The sequence below is a fragment of the Pongo abelii genome, chromosome 4 (genome assembly GCF_028885655.2).
Source record: "Pongo abelii isolate AG06213 chromosome 4, NHGRI_mPonAbe1-v2.0_pri, whole genome shotgun sequence".
Classification (NCBI taxonomy): Eukaryota; Metazoa; Chordata; class Mammalia; order Primates; family Hominidae; genus Pongo; species Pongo abelii.
This window is the reverse complement of record NC_071989.2, coordinates 154,969,140-154,984,221: the sequence shown is the minus strand read 5'-3', so window position 1 is coordinate 154,984,221 and position 15,082 is coordinate 154,969,140.

Genomic DNA, 15,082 nt, shown 5'->3' with positions numbered 1-15,082 from the left:
TTATTAGAGATTATCCTATCATATGCAGCTGAACGTAATCCTAAATCATACAGTAGGCAAATCCAACAGTCTGCACATACGTGCACTAAACTAACATCGGTTGTTACCTTTGGGGACAAGAGGAGAGGACTGCAATTATAGAGAGCAGTCCAAGGAAAATCAAGCTTTAGCTCCATCTTCATGTTTAAATTTTTAGGAGAATTCATTCATGTATTTGTACAACTAAAAACTGATTTTAAAATAAAAGAGAAATATCCATTTAAATTAAAGAGACAGCTGGCAAAGCAGCCGCTGAAGGGGCTCAGGGCCTCAGGGACTCCAGCGCTGCTCCTCACTGCACCTTGTAGAAGCCACAAATGGCCGGATGGGCCATTTTAGCCACCACCTCCCCAGGGGACTCTTACCCTGACTGTCAGCTGGGTACTCCTATCAGAGACGCTTAACCTGTGGACTGACCACCAAAACCATCCCATAAACAATAAACTTGGTTCCTTCCTGATAAAATTGAACCTCAGGCAAGCTATGTGCCGGGCTTTGTAGTCATCGAATCATGAGGCCCCAGAAGGCAAAGGTGAGGTTCAATAACCTTCCCGTCAGACAACTATTCTGTCTTTCATGATCAGTATTTCTAAGGTGGGAGGGAGAGGTACGGAAGTGACAGAGGTGAGCAGGATGCTTGGTAGCCCTGTGTGTCACAAGGGATGTGGTACAATTCCATCTTATGGCAGCCACGCGCCCAGGAAGAAAGCACACTTCACATTCTGCTGCTCGGGGTATTTCCTCAAATAACAGTGACATGGGAAGTGAATGGAGCAGTGGTAGAAGGATGTGGGGTACATCACTAAAATTTTAACTCCATACTCAACTCAGGTTCACCAACTTCAGATCAGGAAGAAGCCTCAGCTGTATTGACAATGGGACAAAAATGGGGAGGAAATTTTCCTGCTCTCAACATGTCTGTCCTCATTCATTCCCAGATTTGGCAAAACCCCAACCCTGAATAGCCCAACTATCACCTTGCTTTAAGCCCACACCTATAAAGCCACACCTTGCTAGACGCCCTACATGAGCAGGCAGACTGGTGTCATTTTAAATCAGCATCCCCACTCTCAAATGCCGTTCTGCTATTTTAAAGCAACCAGGTCTTAATCTGTCCCAATTCCTCAAACCTTCCACCTTCAACCCCCTTTTTAATTGAGGGCCTCACTGCCACCATCCCTTCACACCCCTGTTCCCCAACTCAATCAAGAAAACGGGAGCCAGACAGCAACTCCCACAGTCGCCACCTCCAAATGCAAAACCCTCCCCTGCACCTACACCTTCTGCTGCCTCTGCTTTCTCATCACAAGAGAGGACCACCCTCCCCATTGAAGTTTTTTTCCCACCCACGCCATCTGGATCCCCTGTGCTCTGTACTTCTCGACTCCACTGCCACTCATGGGGGGCCAAGACCCTAGCGTATCCATCTTTCCTTCTCCATTGCGTCATTCCCTCCAACATAAGAATTTGCTCTAGTGAAGGAGATAGGCATGGTGCTGCTAATAGGAGATTTGATCTTATGTGAAATATCAGGGAAAGTTTTCCAGAGGAATCAATGCCTGAACAAAGATCTACAGGATAAGGAGAAGTTACTCTGAGGAAGAAGGGAAAGAATCATATTCCAGGCTGTGGGGCCTGCATGTACACACACCCTGTGATAAAATAAGGTGCTTTGAAACTAATCTGTTACAGTCTCCCCTGTATTTTGACTTGCAAACATAAATTCCAAAGAAGGAAAGTCTTTCAGATACTTCTTTTTTTTTTTTTTTTTTTTTTTTGAGATGGAGTCTTGCTCTGTTGCCCAGGCTGGAGTGCAGTGGTACCATCTTGGCTCACTGCAACCTCCACCTCCCTGGTTCAAGTGATTCTCATGCCTCAGCCTCCCAAGTAGCTGGGACTACAGGCAGGCATGGCCACAGCCGGCTAATTTTTATATTTTTAGTAGAGACGGGGTTTCACTGTACAGGCTGGTCTTGAACTCCTGACCTCAGGTGATCTGCTCTCCTTGGCCTCCCAAAGTGCTGGGATTAGGTGTGAGCCACCACGCCCAGCCTCAGATACTTTCTTAACAACCAGGCAACCTGTACCTGTATTATTCGATAGGGTAGCCAATAGCTTTAAAACAAAACTAAATAAAATTAAATATTCAGTTCCTCAGTTGCACTAGCCACACTTCAAATCAGACAGTGGAAATACAGGACACTTCCGTCATCACAGAAAGTAATCTAAGACAGTGTTCACCTAAACCACTGGGAGCAGGAAGGTGCATATGAGATTCACAAGAAGTTGGGGTTTTGTTCCAATTTATTTTTAAATTTATTATTTAGGTTATTACAGAAAGAATCAGTAAGCTAATACGTAAGATCTGTGATTAATATCACAAATTTATCAATTTCCTTCAACAAACATGTTAACAAATGATGTTTTCCTTATATATTAGTAGTTTCAAAGTTGTAGGCCCACAGTCGGAAGGTAACTATCAAAACCAACCACTGAATACACAAGAAAGTTTTTTTGCTCTTTTTAAGAGAGCACTTAGAAATTTGACTTTAGGTGGAGCATGGCGGCTCATCTCTGTAATCCCAACACCGTGGGAGGCCAAGCCATGATGATTGCTTGAGCCCAAGTGTTTGAGACCAGCCTGGGTAACATAGGGAGACCTCCGTCTCTACAAAAATATTAAAAAATTAGCCAGGCATGGTGGTGCATGCCTGTACTACCAGCTACTCAGAAGGCTGAAGTGAGAGGTTCACTTGAGCCCAGGAAGTCGAGGCTGCAGTGAGCCATGATTGCACCACTGCACTCCAGCTTGGGCAACAGAGCAAGAGCCTGTCTCAAAAAAAAAAAAAAAAAATCAACTTTATGTTGATAAGATAATCAGCACAGATTTAACTCCAATTTTATAGTGCCTGGTTTGTTAATATTCTCTACCTTTTCCCTCATTGCTCTAAATAAATGATAAAGAATCACCCTAACTCAAAAACACCTTTGTCAACATCATCTTCACTCAGTTTTCTCGTCATGTACCTTCAAAGCTTTTTGCCTGTACAACCTTAATCAAAGCACTATTGGGAGCAGGAGGGCACCTAAAATAGTTTTGCTCCAAAGTTCCCAGGTGGAAGAAAACATGGTAACCACAAGGCCAAGGTGGCTGGAGTGAAAGATGAAAAAAATCAGGAGAAAGAGGCACGAACCAAGCTATGTATCTTTTTTTTTTTTTTTTTTTTTTTTTCTGGAGACAGAGTCTCGCTCTGTCACCCCGGCTGGAGTGCAGTGGTGCGATCTCGGCTCACTGCAACCTCCACCTCCCGGGTTCAAGTGATTCTCCTGCCTCAACCTTCCAAGTAGCTGGGATTACAGGCAACCACCACCACACGCAGCTAATTTTTGTATTTTTAGTAGAGACACGATTTCACTGTGTTGGCCAGGCTTGTCTTGAACTCCTGACCTCGTGATCCATCCACCTCAGCCTCTCAGGTACCTCTTTGTTTTTGAGACGGAGTCTCGCTCTGGCGCCGTTCTGGAGTGCAGTGGTGCAATCTCGGCTCACTACAACCTCTGCCTCCTGGGTTCAAGCAATTCTCTTGCCTCAGCCTCCCAAGCAGCTGGGACTACAGGCGTGCACCACCATGCCCAGCTAATTTTTGTATTTTTAGTAGAGATGGGGTTTCACCATGATGGCCAGGCTGGTCTTGATCTCTTGCCCCGTGATCCACCCACCTTGGCCTCCCAAAGTGCTGGGATTACAGGCGTGAGCCACCATGCCCAGCCCAAGCTATGTATCTTTAACCTAATGTGTGATAAGAAGCCACTGAGGGATTTTAAGAGTAAAAGAGAAGAACACTGAAGCAGGAAAGACTTGATCCAATCTGAGTTTTGAAAAAATGGCTGTGGATTCTGTGTGGTGAGAAAGGACAATCTTGAGGGAGGCCAGTGTCCAGGCAGATAGGCCTGTTAGGAGGCAGCTGCAGCAGGAATTGAAAGCAAACCCTGGGTATAGCCAGAGGGTCACTATAGTACCCAAATCAAAAGTCAAGAAACCATACTGACAAGTGTGGAAGTGGTTACAGGGAAACATGACAGAATATTTAAAAGTCAACCAATCCCACAAAACCTGGAGTGTGTGGTCCTGCCCACAGCAGTAGGCAAAGTGATGGTTTTATAATAAATGCTCAAAAAGTAATTTATTATTTGGACGAAAATTCTTGTCTAACAGGTCAACTTCTATTATACTTCAGGATTCCAAACCGAAAATTTCTTAACACTTGAAATTTTCCTCCCAATGGAGACTGCATGAATTTCCCCTGAAATGTTAAAGCAGCTCTACCTTTGTTTTCTGTAGTATTCCCCTCTCCTCCCTTTTGAGGAAATGCTATGGAAATGTCCTTTTATGCAAAGAGACAAGTGTGGGCCATTGATCACATTCCTAGGATACTATAGGGCTTGGAGGACCATAGGTCAAATTCAACCCACTAACAGCTTTTATTTTTCTTTTCCCCAAGCAATGCTTTAAAAGAAATTGAGCAACACTTTTTTTAATAATCTATCTTCTTTAATGCATATATATATATATATTTTTTTTTCATTTTAAGTTCTGGGATACATGTGCAGAACGCGCAGGTTTGTTACATAGGTATACATGTGCCATGGTGGTTTCCTGCACCTATCAACCTGTCATCTAGGTTTTAATCCCTGCGTGCATTAGGTATTTGTCCTAATGCTCTCCCTCCCTGAGCAACATTTTTAAATCAGAAAATTTCACTGAGAACTCTGGAATGTTTTCATCTCTTGAAAAATCATAAGCCCCGACCCTGCAACACTAGGGTTTTCTCTCCACAGGCACAGATCCTATCAGCTAGAATCAAGTGCAAGCCAGTCCTCTCAAGACCTGGATCTCCTCTCCAGTTCACTAAGGTCTCCACCACCCACACCAGCTAAGCACGGAAGTCACACAGGTTACACAGCATTTGTGTTCTCAAGGTACTGGACTCTGCTGCCCTCTGTTGGCCAAATCTGTGCAACTGTAGAAAACTACCAAATTATTCAGGCCTGTTATCACCTGCAACTAGATCAGCCACTAAAAATCAAAGTTCTCTTTATCCATATTCCTGACCTTCCAGCATCAGATGATATGTATTCAAGAAATGTAAACTAGGCCTGGTATGGTGGCTCATGCCTGTAATCCCAGCACTTTGGGAGATGGAGGCAGGCGGATCACTTGAAGTCAGGGGTTGGAGACTAGCCTGGCCAACATGGCAAAACCCAGTCTCTACTAAAAATACAAAAGTTAGCCAGGCATGGTAGAGGATGCCTGTAAATCTAGCTACTTGGGAGGCTGAGGCAGGAATCACTTGAACCCAGGAGGAGAGGATGCAGTGAGCCAAGATCACGCCACTGTACTGCAGCCTGGGTGACAGAGCGAGACTGTGTCAGAAAGAAAGAAAAGAAAGAGAGAGAGAGAGAGAGAGAGAGAAAGACTAAATTTGACCTTAACAGGCCATCACTTAAAAATGAATGGGAAGGCGGGGTGCAGTGGTCACGCCTGTAATCCCAGCACTTTGGGAGGCCGAGGCGGGCAGATCACGAGGTCAGGAGTTCAAGACCAGCAGGGCTAACATAGGGAAACCCCATCTCCACTAAACACACACACACACACAAAATTAGCCAGGCCTGGTGGTGAGCACCTTGTAATCCCAGCTACTTGAGAGGTTGAGGCAAAGAGAATCGCTTGAACCTGGGAGGTGGCAGTTGCAGTGAGCCAAGATCACACCCCACAGTCCAGCCCAGGCAACAGTGTGAGACTCTATCTCAAAAAAAAAAAAAAAAAAAGTGAATGGGGATACCAAACATCAAATAAAAAATTCTCTGTTATTATACTTTGGATTTTCTGAGGGGGTTGGGGCAGAAAGGGGTCTCAATCTCTGTTGCCCAGGCTGGATTTCAGTGGCACCATCATAGTTCACTGCAGCCTGAAACTTCTGGGCTCGAACAATCCTCCCACCTCAGCTTCCCAAGTAGCTGGGACTACAAGCGTGCGCCATCACGCCAAGCTAATTTATATCTATAGATAGATAGATAGATAGATATAATAGATGTAAATTTATTTATGTATCTCTCTATATATATAAATAATTTTTTAAGATGGGGTCTCCCTATATTGCCCAGGCTAGTCTCAAACTCCTGGCTTTAAATAATTTTCCTGCTTTGGCCTCCACAGTAGCTGAGATTACAGGCACAAACCACCACCCCCAGGTTATACTTTAAATTTGTAAGGAGAATTCAGGATTGCTTTATTTACATAACAAAGCTTTAATCTTTCCCAAAAATATTTTGTGTATTAAATAATTTCCCAATACATATTTTCCAAATTAAAGCATATTAATTTGGTCCCAAAGTTTTCGTGAGCCACACTGCATTTAGCCATCCCAAAGCTTGTGGTGTTAAACTTCTTGTCAGAGCATGGTGCGCACAATAGTCATTGCAGGGGCCAAAACAAAACAGGAGGCTCTTTGTCACTGAGTTACTGCAAAGTACAGCTCTCCAAGCAGGGAGAAATCACCACCTCATAGGGCATTCCCAATCTGCATGCAAAGATTTTATAACCCACTCCACCTTAATACTCTTTGAAAGCTGTATTTTGAGAGACAAATATTCAATGAGAGGGATTTCTGGTCTATTTTTCACTACCATCGTCTTCTCTCTAGAAGATAAAACATGACATGAAAGTTAATCAATGCTTTGATCATACCCTGCAAGCTAATCACCACGTTCCCAACGAGCAGCAGGAATAGCCAAAGAAACCAAAAAGCCAAGCAAATTTTCTGCAGCTGAACTGGAAATCGAAAGGCAATTGTCAAGTGCACCGTAATCAAAGACTCCTGTGGTGGCATGGTAAACCCCACAGTGGATAAGAACAAGCTGAATTCACGAAAACTGAGAATTACCCTTCTTTCAGAAATTGTTTCACTCAAATACAATTTGGAATCCCAGCAGAGGTCTGTCCCAGTAAGCATTTAATTAATGTAAAAGAATAGATTGTTTGTCTTCAACTACCCATATGTTTGCTTACAATGAGGGTGCTTTAATCTTTTAAATTCCTAGTTTTCTGGGAGTCCCTGAGACCATTTCAGGAGACCACAAGATCAAAACCATTTTCTTTTTTTTTTTTTTTTTTTTTTTTTTTTTTTGAGGCAGAGTCTCGCTCTGTCTCCCAGCCTGGAGTGCAGTGGCACCATCTCGGCTTACTGCAACCTCCGCCTCCTGGGCTCAAGCAATTCTCCTGCCTCAGCCTCCTGAGTAGCTGGGATTACAGACACAAATCACCATGCCCGGCTAATTTTTGTATTTTTAGTAGAGATGGGATTTCACCATGTTGGCCAGGCTCATCTCAAACTCCTGACCTCAGGTGATCTGCCCACCTCAGCCTCCCAGAGTGCTGGGATTACAGACATGAGCCACCGCGCCTGGCCAAAACCATTTTCTAACAACACTAAAATGTTATTTGCCTTTTTCATTCTCATGAGAGTACAGTAGAGTTTTCTAGAGGATACATGATATGAGATATTGCAACAGATTGAATGCAAAAGCAGATAAGAGAATCTAGCTCCATTCTGTCAAGCCAGATGTTAATGAGATCTGCAAAAACATAAAACAATACCACTCTTCTTACTAAATGTTTTTGTTTTAGGAAGTGTACTTCTTTCTAATGAAAGTATTACTTATATTAACATGTAATGGGTTGGATACTATTGTTTTAAAATCAATTAATATTTTAAATTTTCCTCAGCTTTCGGTTCTAATAAGGTAAATATTAATACATATAACCCACATAAACAAAAGTTCTTTGGGATCCTCAATAATTTTTAAGAGTGTAAAGGGGTCCAAAGGCCAAAATATTTGAGAACCACAACTTTAAACAGTTTTCTTGTTCTTTTCTAGATTATGCAAGCTCTCTGAAAATTGATTTCATTAGAAAGCATCCTTTCTGCAATAATCAATAATCCAAAGAGTGGGTCCGGGGTTCAGAATTCAGCCCTCAAAACTACTACTCCCAACAGGCCTCAATATCCTGCCTCCACTTGCCAAAGCCACAGTCTTTAGTTCTTCAGTTGAGATAGTCCATTCCAATATACTTGCTCAAAGACCATGCTTTATAGTGATTATAATAACCATAAGTGAAACAGGAGAACTCCCTGACCCCTCTTGCAGGACGTGTGACAGGGGTGTGACTTGTGGGCTCAAATCCCATACAGGAGGGGAAGCACACAGATCGGCAGGTGCAGGAGCCAGAGTGAGTGCCCCTGGGCTCTGGCCTCATGGTAGCATCTAGGGGTGGGTGACTGCAACTCCCAAAGCCCAAGTGGGCCTGGCTTTTGTTACAGTTTAGCCTTGCCATCCATGGATGGCTTAAGTGTTAAACAGCTCAGTGCCCTCTTGGTACCCAAGTCCTTGTCTGGCATCCAGGAAGAATCAGGTCGCACATGGACTTGCAGGATTAATGTGGAGGTTTTACTGAATGGTAGAGGTGGCTGTCATTGGGATGGATGGGGAACTGGAAGGGGGATGGAGTGGGAAGATGATCTTCCCCTGAAGTTTGGCCATCCAGCAGCTGATCTCCTCTCTGACCGTCCCCAGCCAAACTCCTCTCAGTGTTCAGACATTCCTTCTCTTCTCTCTGCCACGCTGTTCTGCCATTCTCCTGTTCATCTCTTCATCTGCTTGTGGAGCCTGGGGTTTGGGGTTTATATGGGTACAGGATGGGGTGGGGTGTGGCAGGCCAAAAGGCAACTTTTGGGCACAAAAAGCAGGAATGCCTCTTCCCATTAAGGTTGCAGGTTTCCATGCTTGAGAGTGGGATGTTTGCCCGGGAACCGCCCTCTTCTACCCAGTATTTGCCTGTCTCCTGTCTGTTTCAAAAACGTCAGTTTTTAACAGTTGATGAGTGCATACCATTTGGCAGGTGTTTATCCTTCGTGATATCACTAATGAATTCATGAAAGGTGCTTCAGCATTGCCTGAAATGTGGTAAACCCTCATTAAACATTAGCAATGATGGTGATGGTAGCGGTGATGGTGGCCTTACAAGAATCCCATGAGAAATGTATTAATATCATTCCTCACTTGTAGTTGAGGAAACTGAGGCCCAAAAATGTAACTTCACAAATGCACACTCTAGTTAGTGGCAGAGCTGGGATTCCAACCCAATAAGTCTAAGGTCCATGTGCCAAAGGCTTCCACTCTGCTGTGCACCAGAGAATCTCACACTTTGCCATGGAGATGAATCAGCTAAAGTTTTTGTGAAATTCAGATTCTGATTCAGGAGGTCTTGGGTGGGGCCTGAGATTCTGCATTTCCAACAAGTGTCCAAGCAGTGCCAATGCCACTGGTTCTGAAACCACAATTTAGGAGAGGGTTGTACACCTCCTCTCTCACAGACATCCTGAACCATCTTTTATCTATGTGTTCATTTTCCTCTGCCTATAATACTCAAATATGCTTATGCTAATTAAAAATATTTTCCTTTTTTTTTTTTTTTTTTTGAGACGGAGTCTCGCTCTGTTGCCCAGGCTGGAGTGCAGTGGCGCTATCTTGGCTCACTGCAAGCTCCTCCTCCCAGGTTCACGCCATTCTCCTGCCTCAGCCTCCCGAGTAGCCAGGACTACAGGCACCCGCCACCATGCCTGGCTAATTTTTTATTTTTAGTAGAGAAGGGGTTTCACCGTGTTAGCCAGGATGGTCTCTATCTCCTGACCTCATGCTCCACCCAACTCGGCCTCCCAAAGTGCTGGGATTACAGGAAAAATATTTTTCAATAGCTCCATCCATGTCCCATTCAATTATAGTCCCTAGCCTTCTCTCAACCGCTACTTTTATGTGCTACTCACTGTGACCACAAACTGCCCTCCAAACACCAAATTCAGTTTTTCTCCATCAGCTGAACAATCAGCATTTTCAGTTATCACAAGGGGGCAGTGCCCACTAATCAACGGTTCAGACTCGGCAGCAGCATCTCAGTAGAGCTGTGGAATTGTGCAATTACATGAACATATTATTTTAAATGACTAGAAATGAGGAAAATACAAATGAGAATGCAAACTTATACATACTGTATGAACACTAATGAGGATTTGGGGCTGAATGGATCCCTGGTTTTATTCATGATATTTTTGTCATATTCCTTGCAAATGCACAAAACATTGGCAGTCATTAATTATGCATGTGTCTGACACTTGAAAGTTTGCAGACATCTTCAACTACACTACCTCGTAAAATCAATGGCTTCCTTTCACCTGTATAGATTATGAACTCTTCGTGAGCCATACCTCAGACTTCCATTCCTTCCACTGTGTTAACAGAAAAATCTAAAACCTTGATTTATCAGATTCATCAAATATCTTCCCTCTCTCCCTGCCTTGACTTGCCTTTTATGAGAAACAGGGACATTACCAAGCGACTCAGCTTCATTCTAAAACACAATGTTGTAGATCAAATTATGTTCCCCTAAAAATTCCTATGTTGAAATCCTAACTCCCAATATCTCAGAATGTGACCTTATTTGAAGATACGGTGTTTACAGAGGTGATCAAGTTAAAATGAGGTCACTGGGTGGATCCTAGTCCCATATAATTGGTATTCTTATAAAAAGGGGAAATTTGGAAACAGCGAGAATGCCATGTAAAGTAAAATCTTGCTTTTATGTAAAGATGAAAGTGGAGATTGGGGTGATGCATCTACAAGCTAGGGAGCACCAAACATTGCCAGCAACCCCCAGAAGCTAGACGAGAGGCATGGAGCAGGCACACCCCCACAGCCCTCCGAGGGAACCAAACTTATGACACCTTCATCTTGGACTTTAGCCTCCAGAACTGTGAGACGATGTGTGTTTTCTAAGCCACCCAATTTGTGTCACTTTGTTACAGTAGCCATAGCTACTGTACACAAGTTACACAACTACTACACACAAGTTACAGGCATGAACTGGCATCGAAGCTCCCCTGCATAACCCATAAGGTGACAGTCACCTTCAGAATGATGACCCTACAGCGGAGGGTATTCAATAGGTTAAAGAAAGATAACTAAGTAAAGTGAACTAGGGCATTTTGAAGAGATTTTTTTTTTTAGAACAAGAGAAGAAGCAAAATGCTTTTCACACTGCCCTATCTCTTTATATCTTAATTAAATTCAGATTTTGCTGTAATTCCACTATAAACCGTTGAAGAACTAAATATATAAAAATTTTAAAACAAGCTTGAAAACCAAATATTTTCACTGAATCGCTTAAAATTTCATTAAAATAGCTTCCTTGGTCCATTCATTCCAAGCAAGGAAGGGTGGAACTTAATGAAAAGAAGGAAGGCTGCTTGTAGAAACAAATTTATAATGAAATTTAGTAGAATCTCATTCAAAAATTATATACATGTATATAATAATGTATTTATAAGCACGTAGAAAGATATCTAGGCCAGGTGTGGTAGCTCACCCTTGTAATCCCAGCACTTTGGGAAGCCGAAGAGGACACTCGAGCCCAGGAATTCGAGACCAGCCCGGCTAACATGCCAAAACCCTGTCTCTACTAAAAGTACAAAAAGTAGCTGTGTGTGGTGGCACATGCCTTGTAATCCCTGATACTTGGAGGCTGAGGCAGGAGAATCACTTGAACCCAAAAGGTGGAGATTGCAGTGAGCTGAGATGATGCCATTGCACTCCAGCCTGGGCAACAGAGTAAGACTCCGTCTCAAAAAAATTTTTTTAAAAAAGAGATCTATGGAAGATTATTTACCAGACTACTATTTTTGTTTTGTTTTTTGTTTTTGAGACAGAGTCTTGCTCTGTCACCAGGCTTGAGTGCAGTGGTGCGATCTTGGCTCAGTGCAACCTCCGACTCCCACGTTCAAGTGATTCTCCTGCCTCAGGCTCCCAAGTAGCTGGGATTACAGGCATGTGCCACCACGCCCGACTAATTTTTGTATTTTTAGTAGAGACAGGGTTTTACCACATTGGCCAGGATGGTCTTGATCTCCTGACCTCATGATCTGCCTGCCTTGGCCTCCCAAAGTGCTGGAATTACAGGCGTGAGCCGCCGCGCCTGGTCCCAAACTACTATTTTTACAGTAAATAAGGCTGCAGATGAGAGGAGACTCAAATGAAATGTCTGGGTTGTAATCAGTACAACCGTGAAATAACCACTCTGTATGAGAAATGCAGACAGCATCCTATTACATACATTTCTGCCAGTCAGCAGCAGCTGATCTCATACCTCCCTTGGATAACTCATTCACTAGTATTACACTTATCAGAAAGAAATCCTATTTTGGAGACAGGTTAGTGCTTTAAATGCCAAAACTAGACTGCTTGGAATTAAATTCCAGGCCTATCACTTGCAGGCCATATGACTTGGAATCAGTTACTGCATTTACTTCTTTTCATCTGGAAAATGGACACAGTGAAAGTGTTTAAATCCTAGAGTTTGTGTGAATGGGATACAAAGGACCTGGTACTTAGTAAGCCCTCCTTAAGGGCAGGGTATTTATGATTACTATTTGAACTACATTAATAATAATTTTTAAATCTTTGCTTTCAGTTCTATGAAGGCATAATTGACAAAAATTGTATCTATTCAAAGTGTACAAAATAATGTTTTAATATACATCCATCCCTAAGTATCCGCTGGGGATTTGTTCCAGGACCTCCCTCAGACACCAAAATCTGAGGATGCTCAAGTCCCTGATATAAAATGGTATGTATTAGGTTGGTACAAAAGTGCCAACCTAATAGTATTTATATACAACTTATGCACATCCTCCCATATACTTTAAATCATCTGTAGATTACTTGTAATAACCAATGCAATGTAAATACTATGTAAATAGTTGTTATACTGTTTTAGGGAATACTGATAATAAGTCTGTACATGTTCAGTACAGACAAGTTTTTTTTTTATATTTTCAACCCATGGTTAGTTGAATCTACATATAAGGAACCCATGGATACAGAAACCAGACTATACATATATTATACATTGTGAAATGGTTACCACTATCAAACTAATTAACATATCAACTCACATAGTTACCTTTATATATATATATATATTCTAACACAAAGAAAAAAAGCCAGCAACAATAATTTTAAGAGACTGCTGAAGACCTACTGACAGTTCCTTGCCCAACAGTACATGCTGTCGTATTTATCACTTGCTTAAGATTGGGTAAGAAAAGAGCTTGAACTAGATTATGCAAATAACTCAAAGCCTGAACGTGATTCAACTCTCCATGTAGCTCCTGTGCCCACATGCATAGAAAATGTAAAAGCTATAGCAAGTTTTAAAGCCAATTGAATGATCTCCAGTGTCATTGGTGTTTACAGGCAAGGATAGCTCTTTCGACAAAATAATTGCTGAGGCTGGTTCTGAGTAGACATGAGATCCTAAAGCATGCCCCTTCTTCCCCAGCCTATACTCTGTCCCTTATAAAAAAGAATTCTCAGCAGCCATTTGAAAGATGTAGATCTATATTGATAACACAGAAAGTTATGACAAAATATGAAGAAGAAAATCAAATTTTCAATGGCATCTAATAGGATCTTTCCAAAATTATGTAGTATATAAAATATACTTGAAAATATGCAAAGAGATATCTGGGAGGTATCACATCTCACTTTTCCCAGGTAGCCTTCCCTGCCCAATTCATAAACTCCTGCTTCTGAGCTTTTAAACCTCCTTCTAGACTCTATCAGTGATTCATATACCATTAATATGTTAATATTAATTCATTCCAGGGAGGTTACTCAAGGGCCACAACAGTAAGTGAGGGAGCTTTGGAAAATGGGATCATGATTCCACTCCAACGCTTGCTTCAAACCATATAGCTCTCCTTTTATATATTGCAGACACTGGACTTTTGCCTGAGATGTGATCTGAAAAAATTTCTTCACAATTAAAGAAAGAACACCTCTGGCCCATGACATGAATTTGGTACTTGCTTTACAACACTTCTAATCATATCCTCCTATGTAACATGACAGACGACAATTTCACCAAAGCCCATCCTGTCTCCCCAGAGTGGGTTTGAAGACTTGACAGGACCTTAGTACCGCATCTTTGATTTTTCCATAACTTCTAGAATGGCTTCATAGATTCTTGTTGAATGATTGAAGAGTTCTTCAGTTTGGAAACTTATCTTTAGAGGAGACTGTCAGACTAACCAACACTCCAGATATTTCTACCAAAGACTAAGACTCACTGGTCTACAAATTCTCATCGGCTCCTCACATGACAGCTAAAATCCTGTTTTACTATTACTCCCCTTCACAGAGACGTTCTCTTTTCAGAAGCATTTTTGCACTTAAGGCAGGCAAAGTTTGGGGCCCAAGGAAGGCAATGGAGCTCCTTTCTTAACATGCTGCCAAGCTATGAAGTTAGAGTTGGAACTGGAATACTGCATATTCCTTCCCCAGCTCATCTGGTCCTAGGATGTCTGCAACATGTGTGAAGATGCCATTCCACCTGCTGGATTCTGTAGTCATGGGAACCGCTCTCGTCGGTGCTGAAGAGAGCATCACAAGCACACTGGCCCCATAGGGTGGACAAGGTATGAAAAGAGTAATATACCAAAAACCTTGAATTGTACACTTTAAATGGGTAAACTGTGTGGTATATGAATTATATCACAATAAAGCTGTTTTTCAAACAAAAGAACATGACAAAATTCCCTGTACAAGGTTGTCATGACAATGTAATTTTGATTCTTTCTTAACAACTAGGTTTTTCCCTAAATAATAGAACACGTCATTTAGTAAGAACTTAAAGCAGGCAATACTCTACAAAAACAAAACACCTGTAGCCAGGGATGGGCTTATTATGTCTAAAGCAGATTTTAATCAGCCTGGGCCCCTATCTTAGCACTTTACTTGCTGAAAAGTCTCTGTTCTTTTAAAACAATATACTCCTTTTTAGGGAACCATGTCATCTTCTTGGTGGAGGAAATCAATTCCCACTAGCTCTCTAAGGTCTTTTTGGCTGACTAGGGCCCCTTATTGGATAGTA